The sequence below is a fragment of the Vulpes lagopus genome, chromosome 3 (assembly GCF_018345385.1).
Source record: "Vulpes lagopus strain Blue_001 chromosome 3, ASM1834538v1, whole genome shotgun sequence".
NCBI classification, from domain to species: Eukaryota; Metazoa; Chordata; class Mammalia; order Carnivora; family Canidae; genus Vulpes; species Vulpes lagopus.
The window spans coordinates 82,466,589-82,492,317 of NC_054826.1; the positions used below are offsets into that span (position 1 = coordinate 82,466,589).

Below are 25,729 nucleotides of genomic sequence, written 5' to 3' on the forward strand. Positions count from 1 at the left end.
ACAAACAATCCAATCATGAAATGGGCAAAAGATATGAACAGAAATTTCACCAAAGAAAACATACACATGGCCAACAAGCACATTAGAAAACGCTCTGCATCACTTGCCATCAGGGAAATGCAAATCAAATCCACAATGAGATACCACCTCACACCAGTGAGAATGGGGAAAATCAACAAGACAGGAAACAACAAATATTAGAGAGGATGTGGAGAAAGGGGTGCCCTCTTGCACTGTTGGTGGGAATGTGAACTGGTGCAGCCACTCTGGAAAACTGTATAGAGGTTCCTCAAAGGGTTAAAAATAGAGCTACCCTGCGACCCAGCAATTGCACTGCTGGGGATTTACCCCAAAGATACAGATGCAGTGAAATGCCGGGACACCTGCACCCCGATGTTTATAGCAGCAATGTCCACAATAGCCAAACTGTGGAAGGAGCCTCGGTGTCCATCAAAAGATGAATGGATAAAGATGTAGTCTATGTATACAATGGAATATTCCTCAGCCATTAGAAACAATGAATACCCACCATTTGCTTCAATGTGGATGGAGCTGGAGGGTGTTATGCTGAGTGAAATAAGTCAATCGGAGAAGGACAAACATTATATGGTCTCATTCATTTGGGGAATATGAAAAATAGTGAAAGGGAATAAACAGAAAAGGAGAGAAAATGAGTGGGAAATATCAGAGAGGGAGACAGAACATGAGAGACTCCTAACTCTGGGAAATGAACAAGGGGTAGTGGAAGGGGAGGTGGGTGGGGGGTTGGGGTGACTGGGTGACGGGCACTGAGGGGGCCACTTGATGGGATGAGCACTGGGTGTTATACTATATGTTGGCAAATCGAACTCCAATAAAAAATTATACAAAAAAAAATCCATCACCATCACAGAGAGGCCTGTCTGATGCTGCTGTTCTGGGATATTGCCCATGTTTAAACAAGAGTGAGTCTGGAGTGTGGGCCAGCTGGCAACACCTCCTAGACCTGGGCCAGAGGACGAGGCTGGCCTCCACTGTCAGGACTACTTTTCTCCTCTTACCACGGTAAAGTAATGTTAAACATTTCCCTCAAAAACATGCAGAGCCCTTGAAGCTTCTTCAGACTTCAACCTGAAGCCATATGCTGAGCTTTTTGTTGCTTGCTTAATGGACTGAGTTGCGTACACTGTGCAGACTCATGGAATTACTGCTTCTAACATTGGAATCTGTATTTCTGGTGCTATCAGTTTGAAACTGCATGGCCGTGATGAATATTTTTCTTTTATAAATGAGCACATTGTGGACAGCTCATCCTTCATCTAGCCTTTGTCTGTATCATAACTCTTGGCGATCTTTGAAGACCAAACTGCATTTAACTAAGGTTCTCAGCCCATTAATGGGAAATGTGGTTTTCTGATATGCAATTTATATTCTCCTTACAGAAGGAATCTTTGAGAGTTAATGCAGCTGTAAGTTTCCTGCTGAACAGCTAAATGTGTACATAAGAGCCTCCAGGTATCTGGGATGTTGTTCTTTTGAAATTTCACTACGTTATATTCTGAATACTTTGATTTGGATAATTGCTAGAATTCTCATTCTTTAGATGAAATATTTAAAATCTTCCCATTGTCATTAATGGATAGAGTTCTCTACATTTTTTTTAATGAGGAAATCATGGTCTTGCACATTTTGTTCAGTTCCCTGGGGGAAAACATGGCAATTGGAAATATATTTCAGAAATTGCTGCTCTGAACAAAATTTCAAAAGTCTGTGTCAGATCCTGTTTCAAATCTGATATGAAAATCATTTTTATTATCATGTCTAATCTATAGGTTCAGCATGTTTCTTTCAATTATTTGGAAGCAAAAGATAAATTTTCTTGAGGGGCTAGAATTTGATAATATGCAATGTAATGGAAAAGAGAAGCTATGTGTGTGACTTATTTTCAATAAATTGTGTATTGTTGGATGCTTTCCAGAACTTTTGTTGAAATCCTATGAATATCCTTATTCCTAGCATATTGCTCAGGTGAAGTTCAAATGGAGATAATTCTCATTTTTTGGTGCCTAGGTAAGTAGAAAGCCACTTTATTCTTTCCTACAGCTTACCATTTCAACCCACTCTGCCAACTCATTTTCCTGCCCTGGATGGGATCCCATGCCAATCGGATGCTTTCACAAGTGTTTCATGTATTAAAATGCCCATCTGAAATTTCTGGTCAATGTACCTGTTGGTCGTTCCCTCGATCAGCACTGTGTCAGTTGGGAGATCCGCATGGCTTCCTCCTCTTGCCCCAGCCCTGCATACTTCTCCCCCACTCCTCTCCTGGCCCCGCAGAACTGGCCAGTGGGGAAAGAGGGAGGGGGATTTTATGTTTGGGACCATTTTTAATTAGTATTGGTTGCCTGGTTGACACAGCAGTGTTTAAAGCTGACCTGCTCATAGTGGGAGGCTCTGGTGGCTTCCTCTGAGATGGCATTGCTGGGGACCTTTGATGGCAGTCAGTTGGCACCAGAGAAGCCTCCATTGACTGACCACCACAGCCTGTCCCTGACTTCCAGCTGTCATACTCCAACTCTCCAGGAGTCCATTTGGAAAGTCTCTTTCGAGATGCCTCTGGAAGGTTCCATGTATAGGTTTCCTATCTAGCCCATGGGAACATGATACTTTGTCCCTTCATACTACATAGGTGTGTCCCTTCCCAGTGTAGCTTTGTGTTCTTGCTCTGTGTCCAGGCCCACTGTTCTGGCGAGGCTCCTCTCCTTTGGGGTTTAGGTGAGATAAGTACTAGTTCTGGTTCCCGCAGTCCCAGATGCCAAAGATGCATGTCAAGCCCTCCAAATGATTCCTTTGAAGCCCTCCTCATTTAAAATGGGGGGCATCACCACCCCAACCTCAACAGAAGACAGGCAACAAAGACAAACAGAACACACTCAACTCTAAGAAGCTTCACTCCCTAAACTCTTCACTTCAACCATCTCCAGGTTTCCACGTATGAAGTCATTCCTTGGCAATTGCTGGACCAATTATCTGCCACTTACCTTGGTTCTCAGCCTTTGGACCCCAGCCAAGCCTGAGACAAAGAGAAACATCCTATTTAACTTTCAGAAATGTATTTTGAAGTCAAGGCATCTTGAGAACCCAGAGATGAGCAGATCTATTAATTCTCTTATACCCCTCAAATGCCCCATTTAAGGATCTGGGGCAACATGGCATGGGAGGAGCATCTAGATTTCATATCTCTTCTACCCCTCACTAGTCATAGTCCAGTTCACATTTCTCCAATTACTCTTTGCCTGGCTTTATGGAACTTCATCCCACACATGGATGTCTTAGTATTTAGCAAAGATTCAAGGGATTCTGTAGCTCTTTTCTTTTTTCTTGCACAGTTCCTGCCTCCTTAGCATCATGCCATTTAACTTCCTGCCATCAGCCTCCACGAACTCCTTTCTTCATCTCTGAAACTCAGCCAGACCACCATGCTGTGCTTGGGATCTACCTTTCTGTTCCACGAGTCTTGGATGTGTCTCCAGGCAAAACCACAAGGACTCACAGACTCTCTTAATTTGTTTCCCTTTTCTCAGCCCAATATAACCTACTGGTCAATGTCTGAAAACAGGAGTTTCATGTTTTAGACAACTTCAAGTGTATGGCAGGGTAAGTTAGGTTCCTGTTATCCCATCATGGTTGGAAGCACAGCAGTGTGTGTGTGTGTGTGTGTGTGTGTGTGTGTGTGTGTGTGATTTTTTTACATAAGTGATTTCCAAATATTTAGCTATTCAAGGTCTGCTCATTCTTTTGTGTTCTCATAATATTTTCCATATTTCAAAGCATCTAATTCTTTCAAGATTCCTATTTTTGAACCTCGCTGTCTTTGACTTCAACTTAATATATTTTAAAGATTTTATTTATTTAAAGAGACACAGAGAAAGAGGCAGAGACATAGGCAGAGGGAGAAGCAGGGGAGTCTGATCAGGACTCAATCCCAGAAACCAGGGATCCTGACCTAAGCCCAAGGCAGACGCTCAACCACTGAGCCACCCAAGTGCCTCGACTTCAACTTAATTTTAATTACTCAAAGCTGAATTAAAGACACTTTAGGCTTATACTTTCGTATTCTACATGTATGGCATCTGTATTATTTTAACATATTCATTATGGGTCACCCTGTTTTTAATCTCTTTTCTTCTTCAGTGCCAAACTTTAAGGCCAGCGATTCTTTATGTGCAACTTAATGTGCAGATAAATCACCAGGGATCTTATTAAAATGCAAATCCAATTCAGTAGGTCTATGGTGGATTCTGGAATTCTGCTTTTTAACTAGCTCCCAGGTGAAGGCAATGCTGCTCTTCTGGGGACCAGATTGTGAGTAGCAAGATTTGGGTCATTCTCTAATTGCCAATGAAATTACTCTTTAAACATATGAGAAATTCACCCAGAATGTCAAACTTCCATTTTCTACTTGGTGAATATGGCAAAGTTTGGAAGAAATAAAATTCAAGATACAAAACTTTTTTAATTTTTAAATTTACTCACAAAAATTGATTTCAGAATCTGTCTTAGCAATTTATCTCACTACCAATTCCCATGTTTATCCTCCATACTTCCCATGTTGTACCACACAAATTTTTTATTTATTCACTGAACAAATATTTATTAAACAATATACATTATTGAGGATAGAATAATAATATCTTTCCAGTCATCATTACTCATTGCACATATGAATGTCAATGAATAAAAGATCTGAAAGGATTTTCAAACAATAGCATCCCAAACAAATACAGCTGACTCTGGAGCAACATGGTTTTGAACTGTGCTGGGTTCACTTACACATGTTTTGTTTTTTTTTTTCAATAAATACAGTGCAGTATTATAAACGCATTTTTTATTCCTTATGATTTTTTAATAGCATTTTCCTTTCTCTAGCTTACTTTATTATAATAATACAGTATGGAATACGTATCACACATAAAATGTGTGTTAATCAACTATTTATGTTATCAGCAAGGCTTCCAGTCAACAACACTAGGCTATTAGTAGTTAAGTCTTGGGGAGTCAAAAGTTATAGCTGGATTTTCCACTACATGGTGGGGGTTTCAGGTCGGTGGTCCTAACCCATGCATTGGGCAAGGGTAAACTGTTTTCTTTAATTTGAAGTGAAAGTGAATTGCCTTGTTAAAGACACTTCATCCTAACTACCATGACATATTACTTGGATTCTTAACCTAGTTAAAAAGACTTTCCACTAAAAAATGTTCTCTATTTAATCTCACTTACCTTTAATTATATAATAATATTCCTATCTAAAAGCACACAATACAGATTTTTATCAGATAGTATGTAGCCATTCTGAAACAATGCTTAAGAGATGCTAGTGATTGGAACAGACCCCATTCACACCAACTGCTCTAAATGACCTTTTCCTTCATATAAAAATGTGTGTGTGTGTGTGTGTGTGTGTGTGTGTGTGTGTGTGTGTGTAAGTACCAGGATAGAAAAATATCAAGAAAAATCAGCTCCTGGATGTTTCCTTTAGTATTTTTCATACTATCAGGTACTGCTTGTGTAAAACTCTTTGGGGATCCATCAGACAATTAAAAAACCAAAAGTTTTCTCTTTTGAAAAAAGTGCTTCCAATTTTATTTTTAAATGTAGCTTCCTAGAAAAGGAAGGTTCTTTATCCAAAGAACCGAAGGCCAAGTAAACTCTTCTCGGCCATTTTTCCAATTAGAAGAATGAAGGAGGGAGGTGTGTTTCCTTCATATGCCATTGTTGGTATAGAAGGGGATAAATGGGAGGTAGGACAGCCCTTATTTTTGGTCTGCTCTTCGTAAAATAATTTATGAATATGCCTTCCTTATTTATCAAATAGAGAAAGCAAAAGTTTCTTGTTGCTCAAAAACCATTCACTACAGTTTGCATCAATAATCCTTTGCTCATACAGAGCAGCCACAGCTCTGTGTTTTTTGGTCCCTAGCAATGAAGAGTGCATATCAAGGTACTAATAACTTCTGAATGCCACCATGTCTACAAAGCTGTCTCTGCCATACATGTCACATTGAATCTTTACACCATAGGGAGGAGTCACAGGGTGACTGGATAACGGCTATCATCTTTAAAATTTTTTTGAAAGCCTGTTTCAGCACACAAATTCAAAAAAGATAATGTTCTGACCAATAAACTTAGACTTTTGACATTCTGGATCACAAGTTGTAAAAACTCTTGAGTGCATGCATTTCAGAAAATAACTCATTTTTATATTGCTACCTTAACTGTTAGTTTTAGGAAACATACAAATGTGTCTGCCTGTATGAAATGTCATGAGGTACCTGTGAGTTGTGTCTCCAGGTAGCAGACAATGAGCTTCCTCTGCCTTCATAAGAGCAGCATCTGATGGCAGCTGGTCAAATCATTATCAGTGTGTCTAGACTAGGATTTTTCCAGTTCATTGAAAGTGATTGCAAGAAGAACCAGAAAAGGTATTAATGAGCTGGGACACCCACCTGTGGGAGGGAGGAATCCAAAACACCTGATGTTTGTTAGAAGACTACCAATCCAAAACACATGGTGTGTAACTGTATAGAATGCTTTCCAGAAATCCTTACTTGATGGGCGCATATTGGCCTTTAAAAAAATTAGAATAGAATAGAATAGAATAGAATAGAATAGAATAGAATAGAATAGAATAGAATAGACCGGGGGCACCTGGGTGGCTCAGTTGGTTAAGCTTCTACCTTTGGCTCAGATCATGATCTCAGGATCCTGGGATCTAGCCCCATGTAAGGCTCCCCACTCAGGGGGGGAGACTGCTACTTCCTCTCTCTCTGCAGCTCCCCTACTAGTGCTCTCTCTCTGACAAATAAATAAGATCTTTAAAAAGAAAGGATGATTTCATGCAGTTAGTATTTTATCATGAAGGCATTTCAGGGTTATATAAATGCATTATGTATCACATCATAAAGTAAAATATATTCTATAGGTTTTGTCAAATAATTTTTTTCAGTACTAGTGTAGAGAATAATGTGTGACATATATGTGGTATAAATAAGGTTAAACTAGTATTAATTATTATTATAACTACATTTATTAAGTCCTTACTACTTATGAGGCACACAGCACAAATAATATGCATATTCTAAACACTTCATATAAATTTTCTCATAATTCTTTCTAAGATTCCACTGGAGGGACACCTGGGTGGCTCAAATTTTCAAGGATTTGAGATCCCATTCTTTATGTCATAGCCATTCCAGAAGACTGGTGACTTCATAAAGAATACTAGGACTTTTAAGCTCTTATATCATAATCGCAAAATGGGATATTTAAACAAAAGTGATACATGAAATCCCAATACAAAGTTTGATAATAAATATCGGTGATCCTGACCATCTCATATCCATTAGGATTAGTATTATAACAAGCAAACAAAAAAGAAAAAAAAAGCCACTACCACCAAAGAAACCCAGAAAATAATAAACATTGGTGAGAATAAGGAGATATTGACACACTCGTGCACTGCTGGTGGGAATGTAGAATGGCACCAATGGAAAACAGAATGGTGGTGACTTAAAAAATTATAAATAGAATTATGATATGATCCATCAATTAATTCCACTTCTAGGTACACACCCAATAGAATTGAAAAAGAATGGAAAGCAAGGACTCAAAAAGATATTTGTACATGCATGTTTATAGCAATATCATTCACAATAGCCAAGAGGTAGAAGTGACCCAAACATGAATTGACAGGTGAAAGGATAAGTTACTCTGCTTTGAAAAGGAATGAAATTCTGACAGATTCCACATGAATCAATCTGGAGGACAGGATGCTAAGTGAAATAAGCCAGTCACAGAAAGACAAAGACTGTATGATTCCATTTACTTGAGGTCCCTAGGTTAGTCAAATTCAATTCCCCCCAGAGGCTGAGGAGTTAGTTTTTAAGGAGTATAGAGTTTCTGTTTGGGGTGATGAGTCTTGAAAATGGATGGGGGTTAATCATTGCACAGTGAATATACTTAAAACCACTAAATTCTATACTTCAAAAAGGTTAAGATGGTAAATTTCACATAACATAGAGATTTACCACCATTAAAAACAAAATAAAGCAAAACTCATACCCTAAAACTTCAACCCTGACTTCTCAGTTCCCAATAAAAATTTTCCTCTTTAAGCATATTAGTATAAGCAAAGTATTCCCTTTATCAAAAGCTTCAGGGCAGCCCCGTAGCTCAGCGGTTTAGTGCCACCTTCAGCCCAGGGCGTGATCCTGGAGACCCGGGATCAAGTCCCACGTGGGGCTCCCTGCGTGGAGCCTGCTTCTCCCTCTGCCTGTGTCTCTGTCTCTGTCCTGTGTCTCTCATGAAGAAATAAATAAAATCTTAAAAAAAAAAGCTTCATAAAGTCCCCAATGGCTAAGACACTTAGGACACAGGGGGCTCTTCCAGAATCAATCATAACAGAAGAAATGAGTTCTGGGACTCTCTCCGCGACATAGCTTTCCCACTGCCAAGTGTGATTACCAACCTTCAGAGTTAGCTCTTTAAACACCAATACTATTTTCCTCCAGCTTTTTTTTTTAAGATTTTATTTATTTATTCATGAGGGACACACAGAGAGAGGCAGAGACATAGGCAGAGGGAGAAGCAGGCTCCTTGCAGGGAGACCAATGTGGGACTTGATCCCAGGACCCCAGGATCACACACTGAGCCGGAGGCAGGCGCTCAACCTCTAAGCCACCCAGGTGTCCCTTCCTCCAGCTTCTTGATTGTTTCCAGAAAAACAAACCTATATACTAAGGTTGAGGTTGTCTCTATTTTTTCCCGACTCAGTGTTGTTTGTGGAAAAGGAAAGCAGCCTGAGCAAGCTTGCCTCTATCCCTTAAGCGGAATCTTAAAAGAAACGGGACTTTTCATTGCACCTTCCTATATAAAGAGATCTGGTGTAATAAATAATGAAGCTGGTAAGTAAATAAAGATTCTGTCAAGTTGTCTACTTCCTATTACATTGGTGTACATACTGTTACAATAATGACTATTCGCTGTGTCTATAACTATTCATACCTTTAATAAATCTGATGACTTGAAATTTCCTGTGGATTGATAAAAAAATTAAAAATGAATTTTAAAAAACACTAAAAAGGAATAAAAAGGAAGCTTGGTGTAGTACTCCTGTCCTTGTTTGCTTTTTAAAATCTGACGTATATTCAGTTCATTTCAAGGATTATAAGAATTCACAAGAATCTTAAGTGTATAATCAATTAAAAATTTTAAAATGCACTAAGTAAGTAAGTAAGTAAGTAATCCTTTGGCATGTTTTTGGAGGGTGGTGGAGAGGGGGAAAGATGTTGTCAAGCTGAACAAATTCTGACAATTTCAGGATTTCCAGAATAATTAACATTCCTTCTATAGAGCTTAGGAGCTAAACCTTGATTACATTTTTAAAAAATACTCAAATTTTACAGAGTTTTAATTTATTAAATTGACCCTAGTGATCCTCATTACCTTTTTGTTGTTGTTTAGACTGTACAGCTGGATGGAGCAGGGAAGTGAGAATCAGGATAATTGCTCTACCACAGATTCTCAACCATGAGTGATTCCTACATCACAAGGCACTAGGAGACCTTCTAGTAGACATTTACCAAAACACCTCAGACATGTTACTGTTTTGATGAGCTGAAAGGACCTCAGGAAGGTGAACAATGATTCCTTTTCTCCTGCATGTCCATTCAGACCTTGAGAAGCATTCAGCTGAATAGCATGGGCCGAGGGGAGGATGTATAATCCAGGGAAAGGGCGGTTAGTTGGACATGCAAACACACATAATAGTAAGTTTAGGAAAAATTGGTACAACAGTGGATGAGAATAAAAGAAGCAAGGTATGAATGAATATTATTTACAAAAAATGGGCAAAGGAACAGCATCACTGGCATTGAGTTAGGAGGGTGGCCAGGAGAGAAGGGAAGGAGGCTATCTCAAATTCCCCACTGAAGATACAGTAAGAGTGGCCCATACCTTCCACCCTTTATAAATGAAATCATTTTCAGTCTCCACTGTACTGGGATAACAAGGCTAAAGGGAAATGAGCCTATGAGCTAGCTCCGGTGAACTGGCCTGGCCTCAACTGGGGGTGTTCACAGACAAAGTAATTATCTCTTGCTTTTGCTTTTTTTTTTTTTTTAAGATTTATTTATTTATTTATTTATTTATTTATTTATTTATTTATTTATGATAGACATAGAGAGAGAGAGGCAGAGATGCAGGAGGAGGGAGAAGCAGGCTCCATGCCGGGAGCCCGATGCGCCACTCGATCCCGGGACTCCAGGATCGCGCCCCCTGGGCCAAAGGCAGGCGCCAAACCGCTGAGCCACCCAGGGATCCCTTATCTCTTGCTTTTATTTCTTCTTCTGTACCTGTCCCCTTCTGTATCTCTACCTATGTGATTCTGTACAGGTGCCTGCAGGCTGACATCATCAGATCCTCCTGGCATACTGACGGCCTCTGGGACTGGGATGGCCAGGTGACCTAATCCAGACCAATGGAAATGAGACTTGCTGGCGTCCCAGGAAGAGAGATGCCTTCTTTTTCCTGTTGGATTTGAAAATAAAGTCAGTGTAGGAGCTGGAACTTCTGAAACTAGCTACTACTCCTATGTACAAGCAGACTGAAGCCTTGTGGAAGGCAGAGCCAAGGAATGAATACAACAGAGGCCTGATTTTTTTTTTCTATACAGATGGAATCCAATCACATCCAGCCATTTGTTTCCTCTGTTTTAAATTTCTGTTATTTTTATTATTTTATATATTTATGATAGTCACACACAGAGAGAGAGAGAGAGAGGCAGAGACACAGGCAGAGGGAGAAGCAGGCTCCATGCACCAGGAGCCCGACGTGGGATTCGATCCCGCGTCTCCAGGATCGCGCCCTGGGCCAAAGGCAGGCGCCAAACCGCTGCACCACCCAGGGATCCCCAGAAGCCTGATTATATCATCCGAGCTCTTGAATCTAGCCATGTCCAAAGTTAGCTCTACTTCCAGCATTTTCAGTCCGTGCAAGCAAATATATTTCCCTTTTACTTAAGCCACACTGAGTGGGTTTTATTCTGGCATATGCCAATAAATCTCCAAGGCTGTATTTGATGAAATGGGATGAACAGAGAACCAAACTGGACAGAGAAAACAGAACATACACAAGAGTATCCGATGCTCATGTTTGTAACTTAGGTCAGATGTCCGAATGTGACAAATTTCAAATTATTCTCTTTGGGGAAAAAAACATTCTCAGACTATCCCATTAGCTATAGCAGGAGTTTAAAAGTGAGTCTAGATTATTCAAAGAACAGTAGACAGTAAGATTAATTGGTAAAGAGATTCTTCAGGTCTGGAGTAAAATGTTCGACCATGTTCCATGTGGATTATTTGATAAGATTTTATGAAGTCATCTTTCTTATGAACTTTCTCACCTGTACAGGCAGGCTTCAGGGTTGCTCCCCTACAATAAAGAACTTTCACACTTCTACAAATTCTTGGGATTAATTTTCTCCATGGGAGCAATAGCCACAGAGACAGAGTTGGGATCTGTGATCTCTGGATCTGCTTCAGGGATGAATTTCAATAGAACGCTCAGGCTTCGGTTTTAAGTTATATTTAATTAAATAAGTAATACATTTAACTTAATTAACTAACATCTGATGAAAATGACCACATAAGACACAGCCTGGAGGAGACTGATACTTTGTTGATTCTCCTTTCCTGTTCGGAGACTGAATACAATTGGGAATTTTAACGGCTCACTTGTTACTGTAGTAGTCATTTTGCAAATGAATGGTAAAGACTTTCATATTTCACTTAAAAGGAATGAATTTAGGGCACTTTCATCCCCTCAAGGTAGCAGAATTACTCATTTTGGAACAGCAGAGATCTTTAGTGTCCTCAGAGCTAGCTCGCCACCCCTGTGCTGCACACATCTGCTTGATGCACAGGCCCTGTTCCTTATGATCTTACCCCTGCAACCCCTTCTATTAGCCAGGTCTTCCCTTCTGTATTCAGTTTCTACCTATTAGATCCATGACAGTTAATTTTTCTCATCAACTTGATAGAGCCTCAGGGTGCCAAGATATTTGATCAAATATTATCCTGGTATTTCTGTGAGGGTAGTTTTATATGTGACCCATAGGCATCAGTAAACTGAATAAAGCAGAAGCCCTGCCCCCAGCCGTCCACCCCTGCTATGTGAGTGGGCCCTGGTCCAACCCGTTGAAGGCCTGAATAGAACCAAAGGCTGACCCTTATCCCAAGTCACAGGGATCCTGCTGCCTGCACACCTGGCTTGGGCTGGAGCAGCGGGTTTCTCTAGTCTTTGGACCCCACTGGACACATGGGCTCTTCCTGGGTCTCCAGCCTACCTGCTCTACACTGGAACTTACCTCATCAGCTCTCCTGAGTCTCAGGCCTTCAGACCCCGACCTGCAATTAACTGCACACCTATCCTCCAGATCTCCATCGTGCCAGCTACAGACTTTGGGACTTATCAGCTTCCATAATCCTGTGAGCAAATTCCCTCCAATAAATCCCTGCCTTCTAATGTTTCTCTCTCTGTATCTATACTTCTATGCATATATCGTCTTAGTTCTGTGTCTCTGAAGAACCCGCATTCAGGGTCCTTCTTGATCGTAAGGGGAAAAAAAGAAGAAAAGAAAATTATTTGAGTGAATCTTGCTGCCTCTTAGAAAAGGAAAATAAATGCATTATTTTATTTGACCCCATGCCACATCTAGCAATCATATTTATTCTCTTCTCTTTTGCTCTGTCTCAGGTGTCAAGGGTCTGTAGCCACACTCCCACTTCTAAATTGCTGGGATTCGGATCCCTTACAAATCTGTCTTCTCCAAGCTCCACAGAAACTGTAGCCTTGAAGGGAATCAATGGCCTCTTGATTACACAGGTCTGTATCCCTTTTCAGAATTTATCCTTTCAGCCTCCTCTATGCTAACACAGCTGATAAAATGTTCCTTTAAAATTACAAAAGTTTCACTTTATACAAGTTGAAATGTTTTGAACAATGCAAAGTAGGAAAAGACCTCACCCATTATCATAATACTCAGAGATATAATCACTGCTGGTATTTTGGATCATATTTTCCCAATAGTTTTCCCATTTTTACACATTATTTTATTTTATTTTTAAAGTTTTCGAAGTTTCTTTTTTTTTAAGATTTTATTTACCCATTCATTAGAGACAGAGAGAGAGAGAGAGAGAGAGAGAGAGAGAGAAGCAATGACACAGGCAGAGGGAGAAGCAGGCTCCATGAAGGGAGCCTGATGCGGGACTCGGACCTGGGTCTCCAGGATCACGACCTGAGCTGAAGGCGGCATTAAACCGCCAGCCACCGGGGCTGCCCACACATTGTTTTAAATCCAAATTGGGACACATAACATATGATTTGATCACCTGGTCTTTCATATTAAATATACTATGGCCATTTTCCCAGTACTAAATACTTTTCTGCAACAACTTTTTTTCATGCCAGCAAGTCTGATCACCACGCATATTCTATACACTGTATTATTACAAGAAAGTAAGCTAGATAAAAGAAAATGCTACTAAGGAAATCATAAAGAAGAGAAAATCCATTTACATGACTATATCATATTTATTTTTCATCTTATTTTATTTTTCCTTTCCTTTCTCTGGTGTTCCTCTGTTTTGATTCTTAAATTTCACTTATGAGTGAGATCATATGGTTTTTGCCTTTCCCTGACTGACTTATTTTGCTTAGCATAATACCCTCTAGATCCAACCACATCATTGCAAATAACAAGATTTCATTCTTTTTCATGCCTGAGTAGTATTCCATTGTGTATATATACCACACCTTCTTTATCCATTCATCTGTCGATGGACATTTGGCTCTTTCCATAGTTTGGCTATTGTGGACATTACTGCTATGAACATTGAGGGGCAGGTGTCCCTTCGAATCACCATGTTTGTATCCTTTGGATAAATACCTAGTAGTGCAATTCCTGGGTTGTAGGGTAGCTCTATTTTTAACTTTTTGAGGAACCTCCATAATATTTTCCAGAGTAGCTGCACCAGTGTGCATTATTTTTTAAGATCCACATTTAAGTGGACTCAAACAGTTCAAACCCACATTGTTCAGAGTCAACTGTCTTTTTTTTTTAATTTACTTTGAAATTTCTAATAATTCATGACCCCTGAATTATTTATAAGTATGTAGGTTAGTTTCCAAATTTTTGGAATTTCTCATCATCTCTCTGTATAGCAAAAGGTCAATAAATCAATTGATGTACTGATCAACAATTAGTCAATAGATACCTAGTTTGATTTCATTGAGGTCAGAGAATACAGTCTGTATAATTTCAATTCCTTTACATTTCTTGAAGCTTCTCTTATGGCTCAGGATGTGAGATACACACACACACACACACACACACACACACACACACACACACTGGTTTATGTGTCAGGGGCACTTGAAAAGAATGTGTATTCTGTTGTTGGTTGGAATGTTCTATAAATGTCAAATAGATCCTGTTCGCTGATGGTTTTGTTGAGTTCTGCTATATTATTGCTGATTTACTGTGTTGTCTTTCTATCGATAACAGAGAGAAGGGCACTGTAGTGTTTAACTATGACTGTAGATGTGTCTGTTTTTCCTTTTGTTTCTATCAGTGTTCCCTTCACATATTTTATAGTTCTGTTACTTGGTGCATCCACTTTTAAGGCTGCTATATCTTCTCAGTGCATTGACCCTTTTATCATTACATAACACCCCCCACAGCGGGGGGGGGGGGAATTTCTTTGCTTGGAAGTCTATTTTATCTGATATTTACAAAGCCACTCTGCTTTGCTTTGATTTATGCTTTCATGATAGATCTTCTTTTTCATCCTTTTACGTTCAACCTGCCTACATCATTATATTTGAAGTAAGTTTCTTCAGTTGGGCACATAGTATCATGGTTTATAATCCTCTGTGCCAATGTGTCTTCAAATGTTGTAAGTAAAATAAAGAGCAGGAAGGTCTATTGTATTTATCATTTGCTTACCATGTTCTTTCTATCTTCTTGATGTTCCTGATGTAGGGCACAGTATTTTCTGTGGTGTTTGGCTGGTTATTGGTTTTTGGTTTGTTTGGGGTTTTTTTGTAGAGAGGGAGTGGGGGGGAGACAGAGGGAGAGAGAGAACCCCAAGCAGATTCCATGCTCAGCACAGAACCCAACTTGGGGCTCGATCTTACAACCTTGAAATCATGACCTAAGAGGAAACCAAGAGTTGGATGCCTAACCAACTGAGCCATGAAGGCCCCCCTTGGCTGGTTATTGTTAAAAATGTTCTGGCTTGCTAGCCTCCATTCCTTCTTTTATCATTTCCTTTCTGCTTTGGGAAGCTCCTTTAGCTCTTGTCCCAGGATAGGTTGACTGGGCACATTCTCTGACTTTTCTTTCATTTGAGAACATTTTGACTTTCCTTTCATTAATAAAAGGATATTTTCACTGGATACAGGTTCTTCTGTGTCAGCACTTGCAAAAGATTGGATCACTTCCTTCTGACTTCCAGATACTCGATGAGAAATTGGCTATTTCTGAGTTGTTTTCCTTCTTAGGTAAGGTGTTGTTTTCTCTGATCACTTTTAAGATTTTGTATCTTTGTTCTCAGAAGTTTCATTACAATATGTCTTGACTTGTATTTGTCTGGGTTCATCCTGTTCCTGTTTGCTCAGCTTCTGGCACCTATAGGCTCGTGTCTTACACTAAATTTGGGAGGTTTTCAGCCATTATTTCCCTGAATATTTTTTCACCCTCTTTCTTCTGTTCCAAATGCCAGTGGCATGGGTGTTAGGTCTTTTGTTATCAAGTACATCCATGCAATTTCATTGTCCAGTAATATTCTGGAACAAAATTTCCTCACATTCAATAGAATATCAAAACCCAAATTTTAACTGAGAACCAAGGTAATATAGTATTTCCTTGCCTCACTTCACAGTAGTTCCTTTCTGTAATTACTGAATTATACTATATATTTTTTGTTATTAGCAAAAGACTGTCAGAGGCCAAATACAGATTGCTAGCAATCTATACTCACTCAACAAACACCAGTGAGCATGTATTGTTGCCCAGGCTCCCACTGGCTCTTGGTGGAATGAGAATGGCCCTTGTTTGTCAATGCTGAGCACAGCCTCACCAGATCATCTGAAAAACCTTTTACTAGATCATTTTAAATAGCCTGAAATCTACTATCAGCATTTTCCCAGATAGATAAAGCATTTACTAGTTGCTAAGATCCACTTATTTGGGAATCACTGGGCTTTTGAAAGCAAAAAACAAATGTAGCAAATGGCCGTGGGCCAGCCTAAGTTTCTGTGTCTTAGAAGCTAAACCCACCAGAGTGAGAAATAACTAAAGAAATGCATTTATCATTCTGGACCAATTAATCCCCTTATCCCAAAGCAACCGTCCAATTTCAGGCCATGCCACTTTTTTTAAGATTTTATTTATTTATGAGAGAGAGAGAGAGAGGCAGAGACAGGCAGAGGGAGAAGCAGGCTCCATGCAGGGAGCCCGATGCAGGATTCAATCCCAGGATCCCAGGATCATGACCTGAGCCAAAGGCAGATGCCCAACCACTGAGCCACCCAGGTGCCCCCAGGCTATGCCACTTAAAATAAAGATCAATTCACTTGCTAAAATCACGCACTACAGTACAGTCGGCTCAATGGTTTAGGGTAGGGCACTGGTTTTCCATATAACATCGCTTTTTGTTTTTTGTTTGTTTGTTTGTTTTTTTTATTTATTTATGATAGTCACAGAGAGAGAGAGAGAGAGGCAGAGACACAGGCTGAGGAAGAAGCAGGCTCCATGCACCGGGAGCCTGATGTGGGATTCGATCCCGGGTCTCCAGGATCGCGCCCTGGGCCAAAGGCAGGCGCCAAACCGTTGCGCCACCCAGGGATCCCTAACATCGCTTTTTGAAACCAGAAAACATGACTCCACTCTGTTTAACGCACCTTCAACAAATCAAAATTCGTAAGATGGATAAAAATCAAGTGTGTGGCTCCTTAGCTTAACAAAAATAAGCCTCAGTTACTTAAAATAGTGAAACGTTTTTTTAAAAAATTACCTTAAAGAGGGGATCCCTGGGTGGCTCAGCGGTTTAGTGCCTGCCTTTGGCCCAGGGCATGATCCTGGAGTCCCGGGATCGAGTCCCGCGTCGGGCTCCCTGCATGGAGCCTGCTTCTCCCTCCTCCTGTGTCTCTGCCTCTCTCTCTCTCTCTCTCATGAATAAATAAATAAATAAAAAGTAAATAAATAAAAAATTACCTTAAAGAGGTTAACCCCTTGGTAGAAAAAGTGCTGGGAGTCAGAGAAGTTACTGTCAAGGAAAAGTCACTCACCAGGAGATAACACAGGTCTGAAATGCTAATACAATGGCCACTATACAAGGACACAATAAAGTGCTCATAGTGATAAAGTAATACCATGAACCCTCCTAAAACAATATTATCCTATATCCCTTTGGTCAAAAACCTGTCAGTGGCTCTCTTCAGGCACAGAATTTGGTGGGGGCTCCTTCACTGCCAGGGGCACCTAATGTTTCGAGACTGTCTCCTGCTGACTTCTCATTCTCCAGCTCTGGGATTTGTGGCTCCCTCTACCTGCAGTGTGGTTTCTCGGCTGTGGTAACTGTGTAGGTTCTTACCTCTGCCTGAACTGCCCTTCTTACCTTTCTTTCCTCCATCCCCTGCCTCTGTCTCTTCCCCTTTCTCCTGCCCAAACATGCCTTGTCCTTCCAGTGAACACATCCCTCGAGATCGAACTTAAGGATTCACTTCTCTACAAAGCTTTACCTTTCTTCTCACATCTGATCCATTATTATAACTGGGATTGAGAGGCTGTCTCTTAGCAGATGCTTAGCAAATGTTGAACAAATATAAAAAGATACACAACCCAATTAACTGAGGTGATTGTACAAACTCTCATACTCTGAATTTAAAATTCTCATAACGAGTTATTTTAATATGAAATGTAATTTAGAGCTTTCAATCAAAAGTAATGAGATAAATGTAATCTAATACTATGTTCTCGGTACTTGTTTAAATTTTCCACACCAAACCCCTTTAAATGTTTTCTGTCGTTGATTGGGGAAGTCAGGATACTGAGACTTTTGTGATTTACTGAAATGCCCTGAACCTATGGCTTTCTCAAAACTAACTAAGGCAGGTATCCCTGGGTGGCTCAGCGGTTTAGCGCCTGCCTTCGGCCCAGGGCGCGATCCTGGAGACCTGGGATTGAGTCCCATGTTGGGCTCCCTGCATGGAGCCTGCTTCTCCCTCTGCCTGTGTCTCTGCCTCTCTCTGTCTCTCTTGAATAAATAAATAAAATCTTTAAAAAGAAAACTAAGGCATACTTTTTTTCTTTATCTTCTTCTTCTTTTTTTTTTTTTTTAACCATTAATTGCTTAAATCTGGACCTGTGTGAGCTTGGAACCTTTCCAGGTATATCAACCATCTGACTGGACTGTGTCCATTTCCAGACTCTTACAGTGATTGAAGAGAATGTAAAATGTGATCACTTTCCAATGGTTTCAAATTGAGCTGAATCAAGAAGGATGATGGTCTTTTCTCGACCTTGGTGCCTGTGGGTAATTCATAATATGCTTGGTTGGTGATGACCCAATGTTCTCTCACCAGAAAAAAAAAAGACAAATGGTATTGATTTTTTAAAAATCACGTAAAACAGAAGATGAGGGAGAAAATGAAGATATACAGGTAGGGATGCTATAGATCTTACTACTCACCTAAATTTATGCTTGGAAAGTGGCTAGGTCAATAGCATGATCCTATACTGGAGCAAATCAGCAAAGCTATCACTTCAGATTTATAGTATTTAAAAGCATCTTGGTTAACTCACACTTCAACCAGATGCAAGTAAAGCTCCCTCTACTATATATGCCTTTGACATTTCCAGAGCACTTTTATGTTACAGACGGTGCCCTGTCACTGTTTTAGTTTGCTAAACTGTAAATGTGGGGAGGTCAGAAATTTGTTCATTCTGGTATCTACAGCAACCAGCATAGTGTTTGGCATATGATAGGTCTTCAGTAAATATTTTGAAATTACTTGGTGTATATGAAATCTCATTGGTTTGTCTCGCTCACTCACTGTGGTATCTCTAACACCTGAATCAAAATCAACAATGTTGGGAATTACAAATAGATTAGAGATGGCCCTCTCTACTTGTCTGTCACTTTGGAAGTGAGCCACAGTACTATGGGCCTAACACAGTGCCTGACTTCCATTACCTACTCACTATGTGTGCTTTTTCTAGTCAGCTTTGCAAAACAAAATGAAGTGTTCAGGTAGAGGAAAAAAAAAAAAATACCTTCCCTCATTAGCATACTACAGACCTTCAGAAGAAATATGGCCATCATCAAGCAAATAGAAGAGTTTTCACCTAATAAACATATGCTTATCAGAGCTTTGAAATGCTTATTGATTTGTGATGTTTCTGATAATAGAGTGGTAGAAAGCCTGAGAAACCACCCATGCCTCCCTCGAATTATCCAAAGGAGAAAATGGAGCCTCACAAGATTTAAGCAACTGGCCATGGAGACAAAGGTGTGTTGGTGGCTGAGCAGAAGAGGAAATTGAGACCCCCCATCCCCTACTCTGGAGCCTTTTCCATTATACTAGATTGCCCTAATAAAAATTTGTACTTATTAGAAGGAAAATACTAGATTTTCCACTTGTCATTTGTAAATAATTGTCATCTAGAGATTCCCCCCACCCCCCAAAAAACAACCCCATTATTTCTAAATTTAAAAAAAGTTGTTTGGTGAGGGAAAGTTGAAGAAGATAGCTGTATGAGCAGCATCTATTGAATTTTATAATTCCTCATGTGTTTACAGACTTTAATATGAACTTGCAGTTGCAGGTTTATTGTTGGAGCTGCAGGAGACTCTGACATGCCGGGTGTCTGCTGGGACTCTAAATCCTTACTTGTCTTTAAAGATCCACAGGAGGGTCAGGGGTGCAAGAATTGTGTGAGAGCACAGAGCTTCATCTACGGTAGGACAGGAATGGTCCTCAAGGATCAGCAGCCGCTGGCAGGGGAAAGCTGGCCCCAAGGCAGAGAAAGCAGCATGTCTGAAATTATGCCTTGTGGAGGCAGAGGCCAGTGATCAACTAGTATAGTTTGCAGAAGGAAATACTGGAGTTGGATTTCCAGTTTACCACTTCCTTGTTTATCTTGGGCAACATTTAACATTGTGAAAGTTGGGGATCCCTGGGTGGCTCAGCGGTTTAGCGTCTGCCTTTGGCCCAGGGCGCGATCCTGGAGTCCCGGGATCGAGTCCTACGTCAGGCTCCTGGCATAGGCCTGCTTCTCCCTCCTCCTGTGTCTCTGTCTCTCTCTATGTCTATCATAAATAAATAAATCTTTAAAAAAATAAAATTGTCAAAGTTTTCATTCCCTAACTTGTAAATGGGTGTGACAGTCACAACGCATATGAAGTATTTATCACAGTCCCTAGCACTTGGTGAGAATAAATTATTGAATGTCCTTAGCTGTAAAATATTCCGTAGGCATAGAAATTTCTAGGGACAAATCTACTCAGTGAAGCCAGGCTCCATTCAGCAGCTACTAATAGAGCTGTGCCTGAGAGAATGCAGAGGAAGGAGTCTTGGACACTCTGACCTCCTACATCCTGATCCCTCAGCCAGCCCTGAGTACACAGCTGGTGACTCAAGACGACCACCAACGCCACACTTTTTTCTTCCACAAAACTCTGCTGTTCATCTCTGTCACCTAGAGGACAGATTCAGCTCCTTGGTTTACCATCCTGGCAGGTCTCTTTCATGCCTGAGTAGAGCTCAATGTGTACCTGATCTTCCAGGAGCCCTCCTTCAGCTCATAGAAATAAGAAGGTATCATTCCTTTGTTCAATTCTGGTTTTTCTGCACCTGCATTTTCCATGCGCCCTCCCTGGCTGGAAAGCATGGCTGTCTTTTAAGCTCAGCTCATTTTACTATAGTTGACATTTCTTCTTTGTTTTTAAGATTTTATTTATTTATTCATGAGACACACACACACACACACACAGAGAGAGAGAGAGAGAGAAAGAGAGAGAGAGTCAGAGGCACAGGCAGAGGGAGAAGCAGGCTCCACGCAGGGAGCCCGATGTGGGACTCGATCCTGGGTCTCCAGGATCAGGCCCTGAGCTGAAGGCGGCGCTACACTGCTGAGCTATCTGCGCTACTCGACATTTCTTCTTTTAAATGGTTGGATTCCACCCACTGCCTGCCAAGCAGAAGTGGGGAAGTGCACATCTCCCCAGGGAGGCAGAAGCTCTTCCAGCAGCTCCCAAGCCTGGAGAACATCACAGAGCCCTGCCTTTCCCTCCCGGGTACCAGTGCCTAACATGGAGTGAAAAGGAGGAAGTAACTTGGTGTCCTACTTCTTAGAACTCTAAACAAAGGAAAGATGACTGAGAGCTAAGTATTCTTGGAAAAGGCATAAATGAGTCATACTTAAATCTGGAGGAGTATTCCGTGAATCCCAAGAATGTCCAGGTACTTCAAGAGGCAAAAGGGAACAAATAGCTAAGTCTTCCCAAGGCTTCAAGGGCAACAGTCTTGGGACCGGCTTTGGTCACAACGTAAATTGTGTGAAGCCTATTTTATGTGTTTTGTTTTGTTTTGTTTTTTCTCTTTCTGACTGGGCATCTTGTCTCAGTGAGCCTGTGAACACACCCTGGGCAGATCTCTGTTCCCAGAGAAAGACAGCTAATAAATGAGTGTATGCAGTCTTTTGATTTCAGACTAAGTCATGCTTAGCTTTATCGTTTTGAAGAGAGATTTGGATTTTAAAAGGTGATTATTAGAGAGAACATGCTTCATGCAAAGGAAAGCGCTCAGGTGGCATTTCTGGCCACAGTGAGGGTGGGCTGTGGTGGGGTGGCCCCTCCAGGAACCCCCTCCTTTCCTCAGGTAGTGGGTGCTCGTTGTCCAGTCTCAGCAGTACAGGTTGCTCTGTTTTTGTAAAGTAGCTAAAGCTTTCTCAGCACTCTGCTCCCTTCACAGTCACAGACAGAGCAGATCAGAGGAACGGAGGTGTTCCCGCCCTTAGGTGGCAAAACCAGGCCACCGCCCTTAGATGTCGCTGTTGGACTCATTTTTAATCTGGTTTCCCTTTAAATGCAAGGTGTCCTGTGCTTCTGGAAGGCAAGGTTTCACTGCAGGGAATGGGGCCTTTTGTCCTCGGAGGCTCGGAGGTCTCTTTTCTCTCAAAGTGCTGCAGAATGTGTGTCTCTCTCTCTTTTTATTTATTCATGAGCGACACAGAGAGAGGCAGAGACGCAGGCAGATGGAGAAGCAGGCTCCATGCAGGAAGCCCAACGTGGGACTCGATCCAGGGACTCCAGGTCACGCCCTGGGCCGAAGGCTGCGCTCAACCCGCTGGGCCACCCGGGCGTCCCTGCAGAACGTTTCTTCGGGGAAGACTTTACAGGAGGCTGGTGTGAGCTGGTGATGGAGGTGGGAATGAGATTTTCTTTCTGTTCCTGCCTCCTTGACTTAGAATGAGCTTGGGGCTGGCTGAATTGCATTCTGCCAAGACATGACTCCTTCCCTTTTCCCCCTGAATAACTCTTAATTGTCCTTTGGTACAGTGCTCAAAGTACGCTGCTGCCCTGGGACCGCTTGGGGACACGATAGGGAGCTTGTGCCAGAATGTAAGTTGGCAGAAGCACTGAGCCCAAGGTTCAGTTGAGTTCTTTCCCTTTCTTAGCAAGGCTTCCTTGCTCAAGGGAGCCTTGTGTTGATTTACCTTCTGACACTCCTTTTCCGGTCACATATTGGCTCTTGGGTAGGTCTGCCTTAGTACAAGACTGATACATCCTCTTCCAGAAACTTCCCATGATTCCTACATGCCCACCTTATCTCCCACCAGGGTCCGAACACCCAGTGAACTCTCCCCTCAATCTTCTGCCTTCCCAAAGTAGTTTACAAGCATCTTTAAATACCCGGGCCTTGACACACATAATATGTGTTTAGGAAATACCTGTTGAAGGAGTAAATGAATTATTATTATTATTATTATATTTCTCTTTCATAGAGTTACCAACTTGGGTAAGAATTTTTAATTACCATTCTAGGTGGCTTTGGTTATTATACCCCCCATCTTCCTATTATGTGAGGTTGTAAGTAGGATTTTAGAGATAGACCAGATTTAATCCTTCAAATAAATTCCCCTTTCCACAAATATCACACAGGAACTGGAACTCGATTCAATCCCGTTCGCTCAGATGTGAGCCACCCATTTATTACCATCATCTGAAGTTGTAAATATGGTAGAGCGTGGTGCTCAGGATGTTTAAATCACACATCCAAGTTCTTGGCTCACTCTCTCCGCCTGTTTCCACTCTGGAATCTTCTCGCAGTCTTGCTTCTGCCTTCTCCCCACTCAGCGATTCTTTGCCAGGATTGTGGGAGTAGAGAAGGTCCAGCAGAAGTCTCAGTCTCTGCTGCAGCTCCCAGGATGCTCCTTCTTTCTTACTGAAGCCCAGGTTTCCTTGAACAAATAACTGGAGTCTCCTGTGTCATGAGACACAGGGACATACCTGCAACTTGCCAGAAGGGGCCATTTAGGTAGCGTGTTTGATTTTCCCCATGCTTTGCCTCTTTTGCTCATCATAAAACTTCCCACCTAGAGCTCCAAGTTTGCGAATAGCAATGTCCTCACTACTGACTGCATCAAAGCCATGTCTTTCTACCAAAAATAAATGCATGAAAGAAATGGAAAACCACCCAAGGGGTTAGGGGATGGAGATAAAGGAAAGCTGGTTCAATCAATCGTCTGAGTTGTCACCTTTTGACACAAATCTGTTTGCTCATTTCTTTCTCCAATTTGTGTATTCATCCCACATTTAGGGCATCTGTGTGTGTGTGTGTGTGTGTGTGTGTGTGTGTGTTTCAAGTAAACATTCCAGGTGCAGCTGTAAACTTTTTAAATAGAGCCTCCCTAACCCTCACCTGGCTGACACCTACACATCTGAGATTGAAATAACCAGAAGAATCCTTGAGACAGGTGCTGGCTGGGTGGTATCTGACTCCACATGACACAACAAGGTCAATTAGCTTAAACTTCTATCTGCTGTTCCTGGGAGGAAGCTTTCTTTTTTTTTTAAATTTTTTTAAAGCTTTTATTTATTTATTTATGATAGTCACAAAGAGAGAGAGAGAGGCAGAGACACAGACAGAGGGAGAAGCAGGCTCCATGCACCGGGAGCCTGACGTGGGATTCGATCCCGGGTCTCCAGGATCGCGCCCTGGGCCAAAGGCAGGCGCCAAACCGCTGCGCCACCCAGGGATCCCCGGAGGAAGCTTTCTTTGGAATCAGCCTTTCCACCAGAAAGATCCCAGATTAAAAGCAAAAATATCACTTGGTTGTCGGCAGCCTGTGAATGGTTGGCAGAGGAGGTTTTCATTAGAAATAATTATACAAATCTGACATTTGCAAAGTGTCTTTAGAATTTATCAAGCACTTTCATTTTCCTCATCTCTCTTGATCCTTCAAAACAACACATGCTTTATTCAGTTTCAAGAAGGAAGAATTTGAGACTCAGATTTTAGGTCTTTTGTCCTAAATTATACAGACCCCATGCCACGTATTCTGATCCCAGTTCTGGCATCTCCCCTGTGTTCGGCCTCCAAAAGCTCCCGTGAGCTAAGAAGGAGTGAATGCTCTATTCATGACAGAGTACTACAACCTGTTTCTCCTATCCCCAGTCAGTCAGGATGGGTTGCAGGAAAGTGGCTTCCTCAGTCTTCAAGGGCAGAGTCTGCGATCCCATGCCCACTGGTGGCCTCTGCTGCGCCGGCTCCTCCCACTGCCTCATCAGCTCTCTGGATGTAGGTCTGAGCACCTGCACTGGGTCAAGTCAAGTCCACAGCTGCACCATCTGTGGAGCCTTCCCCTCCCTCCAACCTCAAAGATAATGCAATGTGACAAAGAGCTACTTCCACTTGTCACTTGCCTCTAGGCCACAAGATGACTTTAATGGTTGGAGTAAGGATGGAGTAGAGGCAGTGGGGACCTAACAATTGGAAGAAACGACATCCCTTTCATTTATAAACGACATCCGTTTGCTGTAATTGCTGACAGAACTCTGTATTAGTGGCTGAAATCTTCTTTGAATTAAACGAATAGATCTTGAAATGTCCATTAACCTTATCAGTTGAAGGTAATTATTTCCCTTGGAGCTGTAAGGCAAGCTGAAAAATATTACGTTTTTACATGAAAAAACTTGGCTGAAAATGTCTACTGAAAATTCGACCTAATCTCACAGAATTTGCTTGCAAAGTTTTCAGGATGAAGGAAACTTAATTATAATTAACATCTGAAAATTGCTTGTCATTGTACTTGCCTGAGCTATGCCGATATGTCTAATGTCTAAAATCTGAACATTTAATATGCATTTACTGAAAATGGACTTAGATAAAATCTTTTGTTTCCTTTTATGCTTAAATCATTCAGACCCCAACCCTAGGAAGATTTCAAAGTTAGTTTTAGGTGGAAGTTAGACCAGCTCCCCCCCCCCCCCCAAGAGGGCAGTGGAGACAAAAATAAGACTCCCCTTCCTGGGCTCTTGGGCCTCAGGACTTGGCAAGGATTCACAGGCTCTGTGTGAAGCAGGGCAGGACTAAGAAACCAAAACAGGTGGAGATGGAAAAGAAA

The 25,729-nt window shown here is 41.3% G+C and overlaps 1 long non-coding RNA gene across 2 annotated transcripts in view; it reads right to left on the bottom strand.

The window, feature by feature from the left end:
* Positions 1–10,336: 10,336 nt before the first annotated feature.
* The window catches only part of LOC121486904, a 140,658-nt gene continuing 125,265 nt past the window's right edge, over positions 10,337–25,729 (bottom strand). The window contains exon 5 of one of the 2 annotated variants that reach the window (XR_005986766.1): positions 10,337–10,566. This is a non-coding gene — a long non-coding RNA (uncharacterized LOC121486904). Of the gene's footprint in view, positions 10,567–24,041; positions 25,267–25,729 lie in introns of those variants that run through there. The other variant, XR_005986764.1, reaches the window with a different exon arrangement.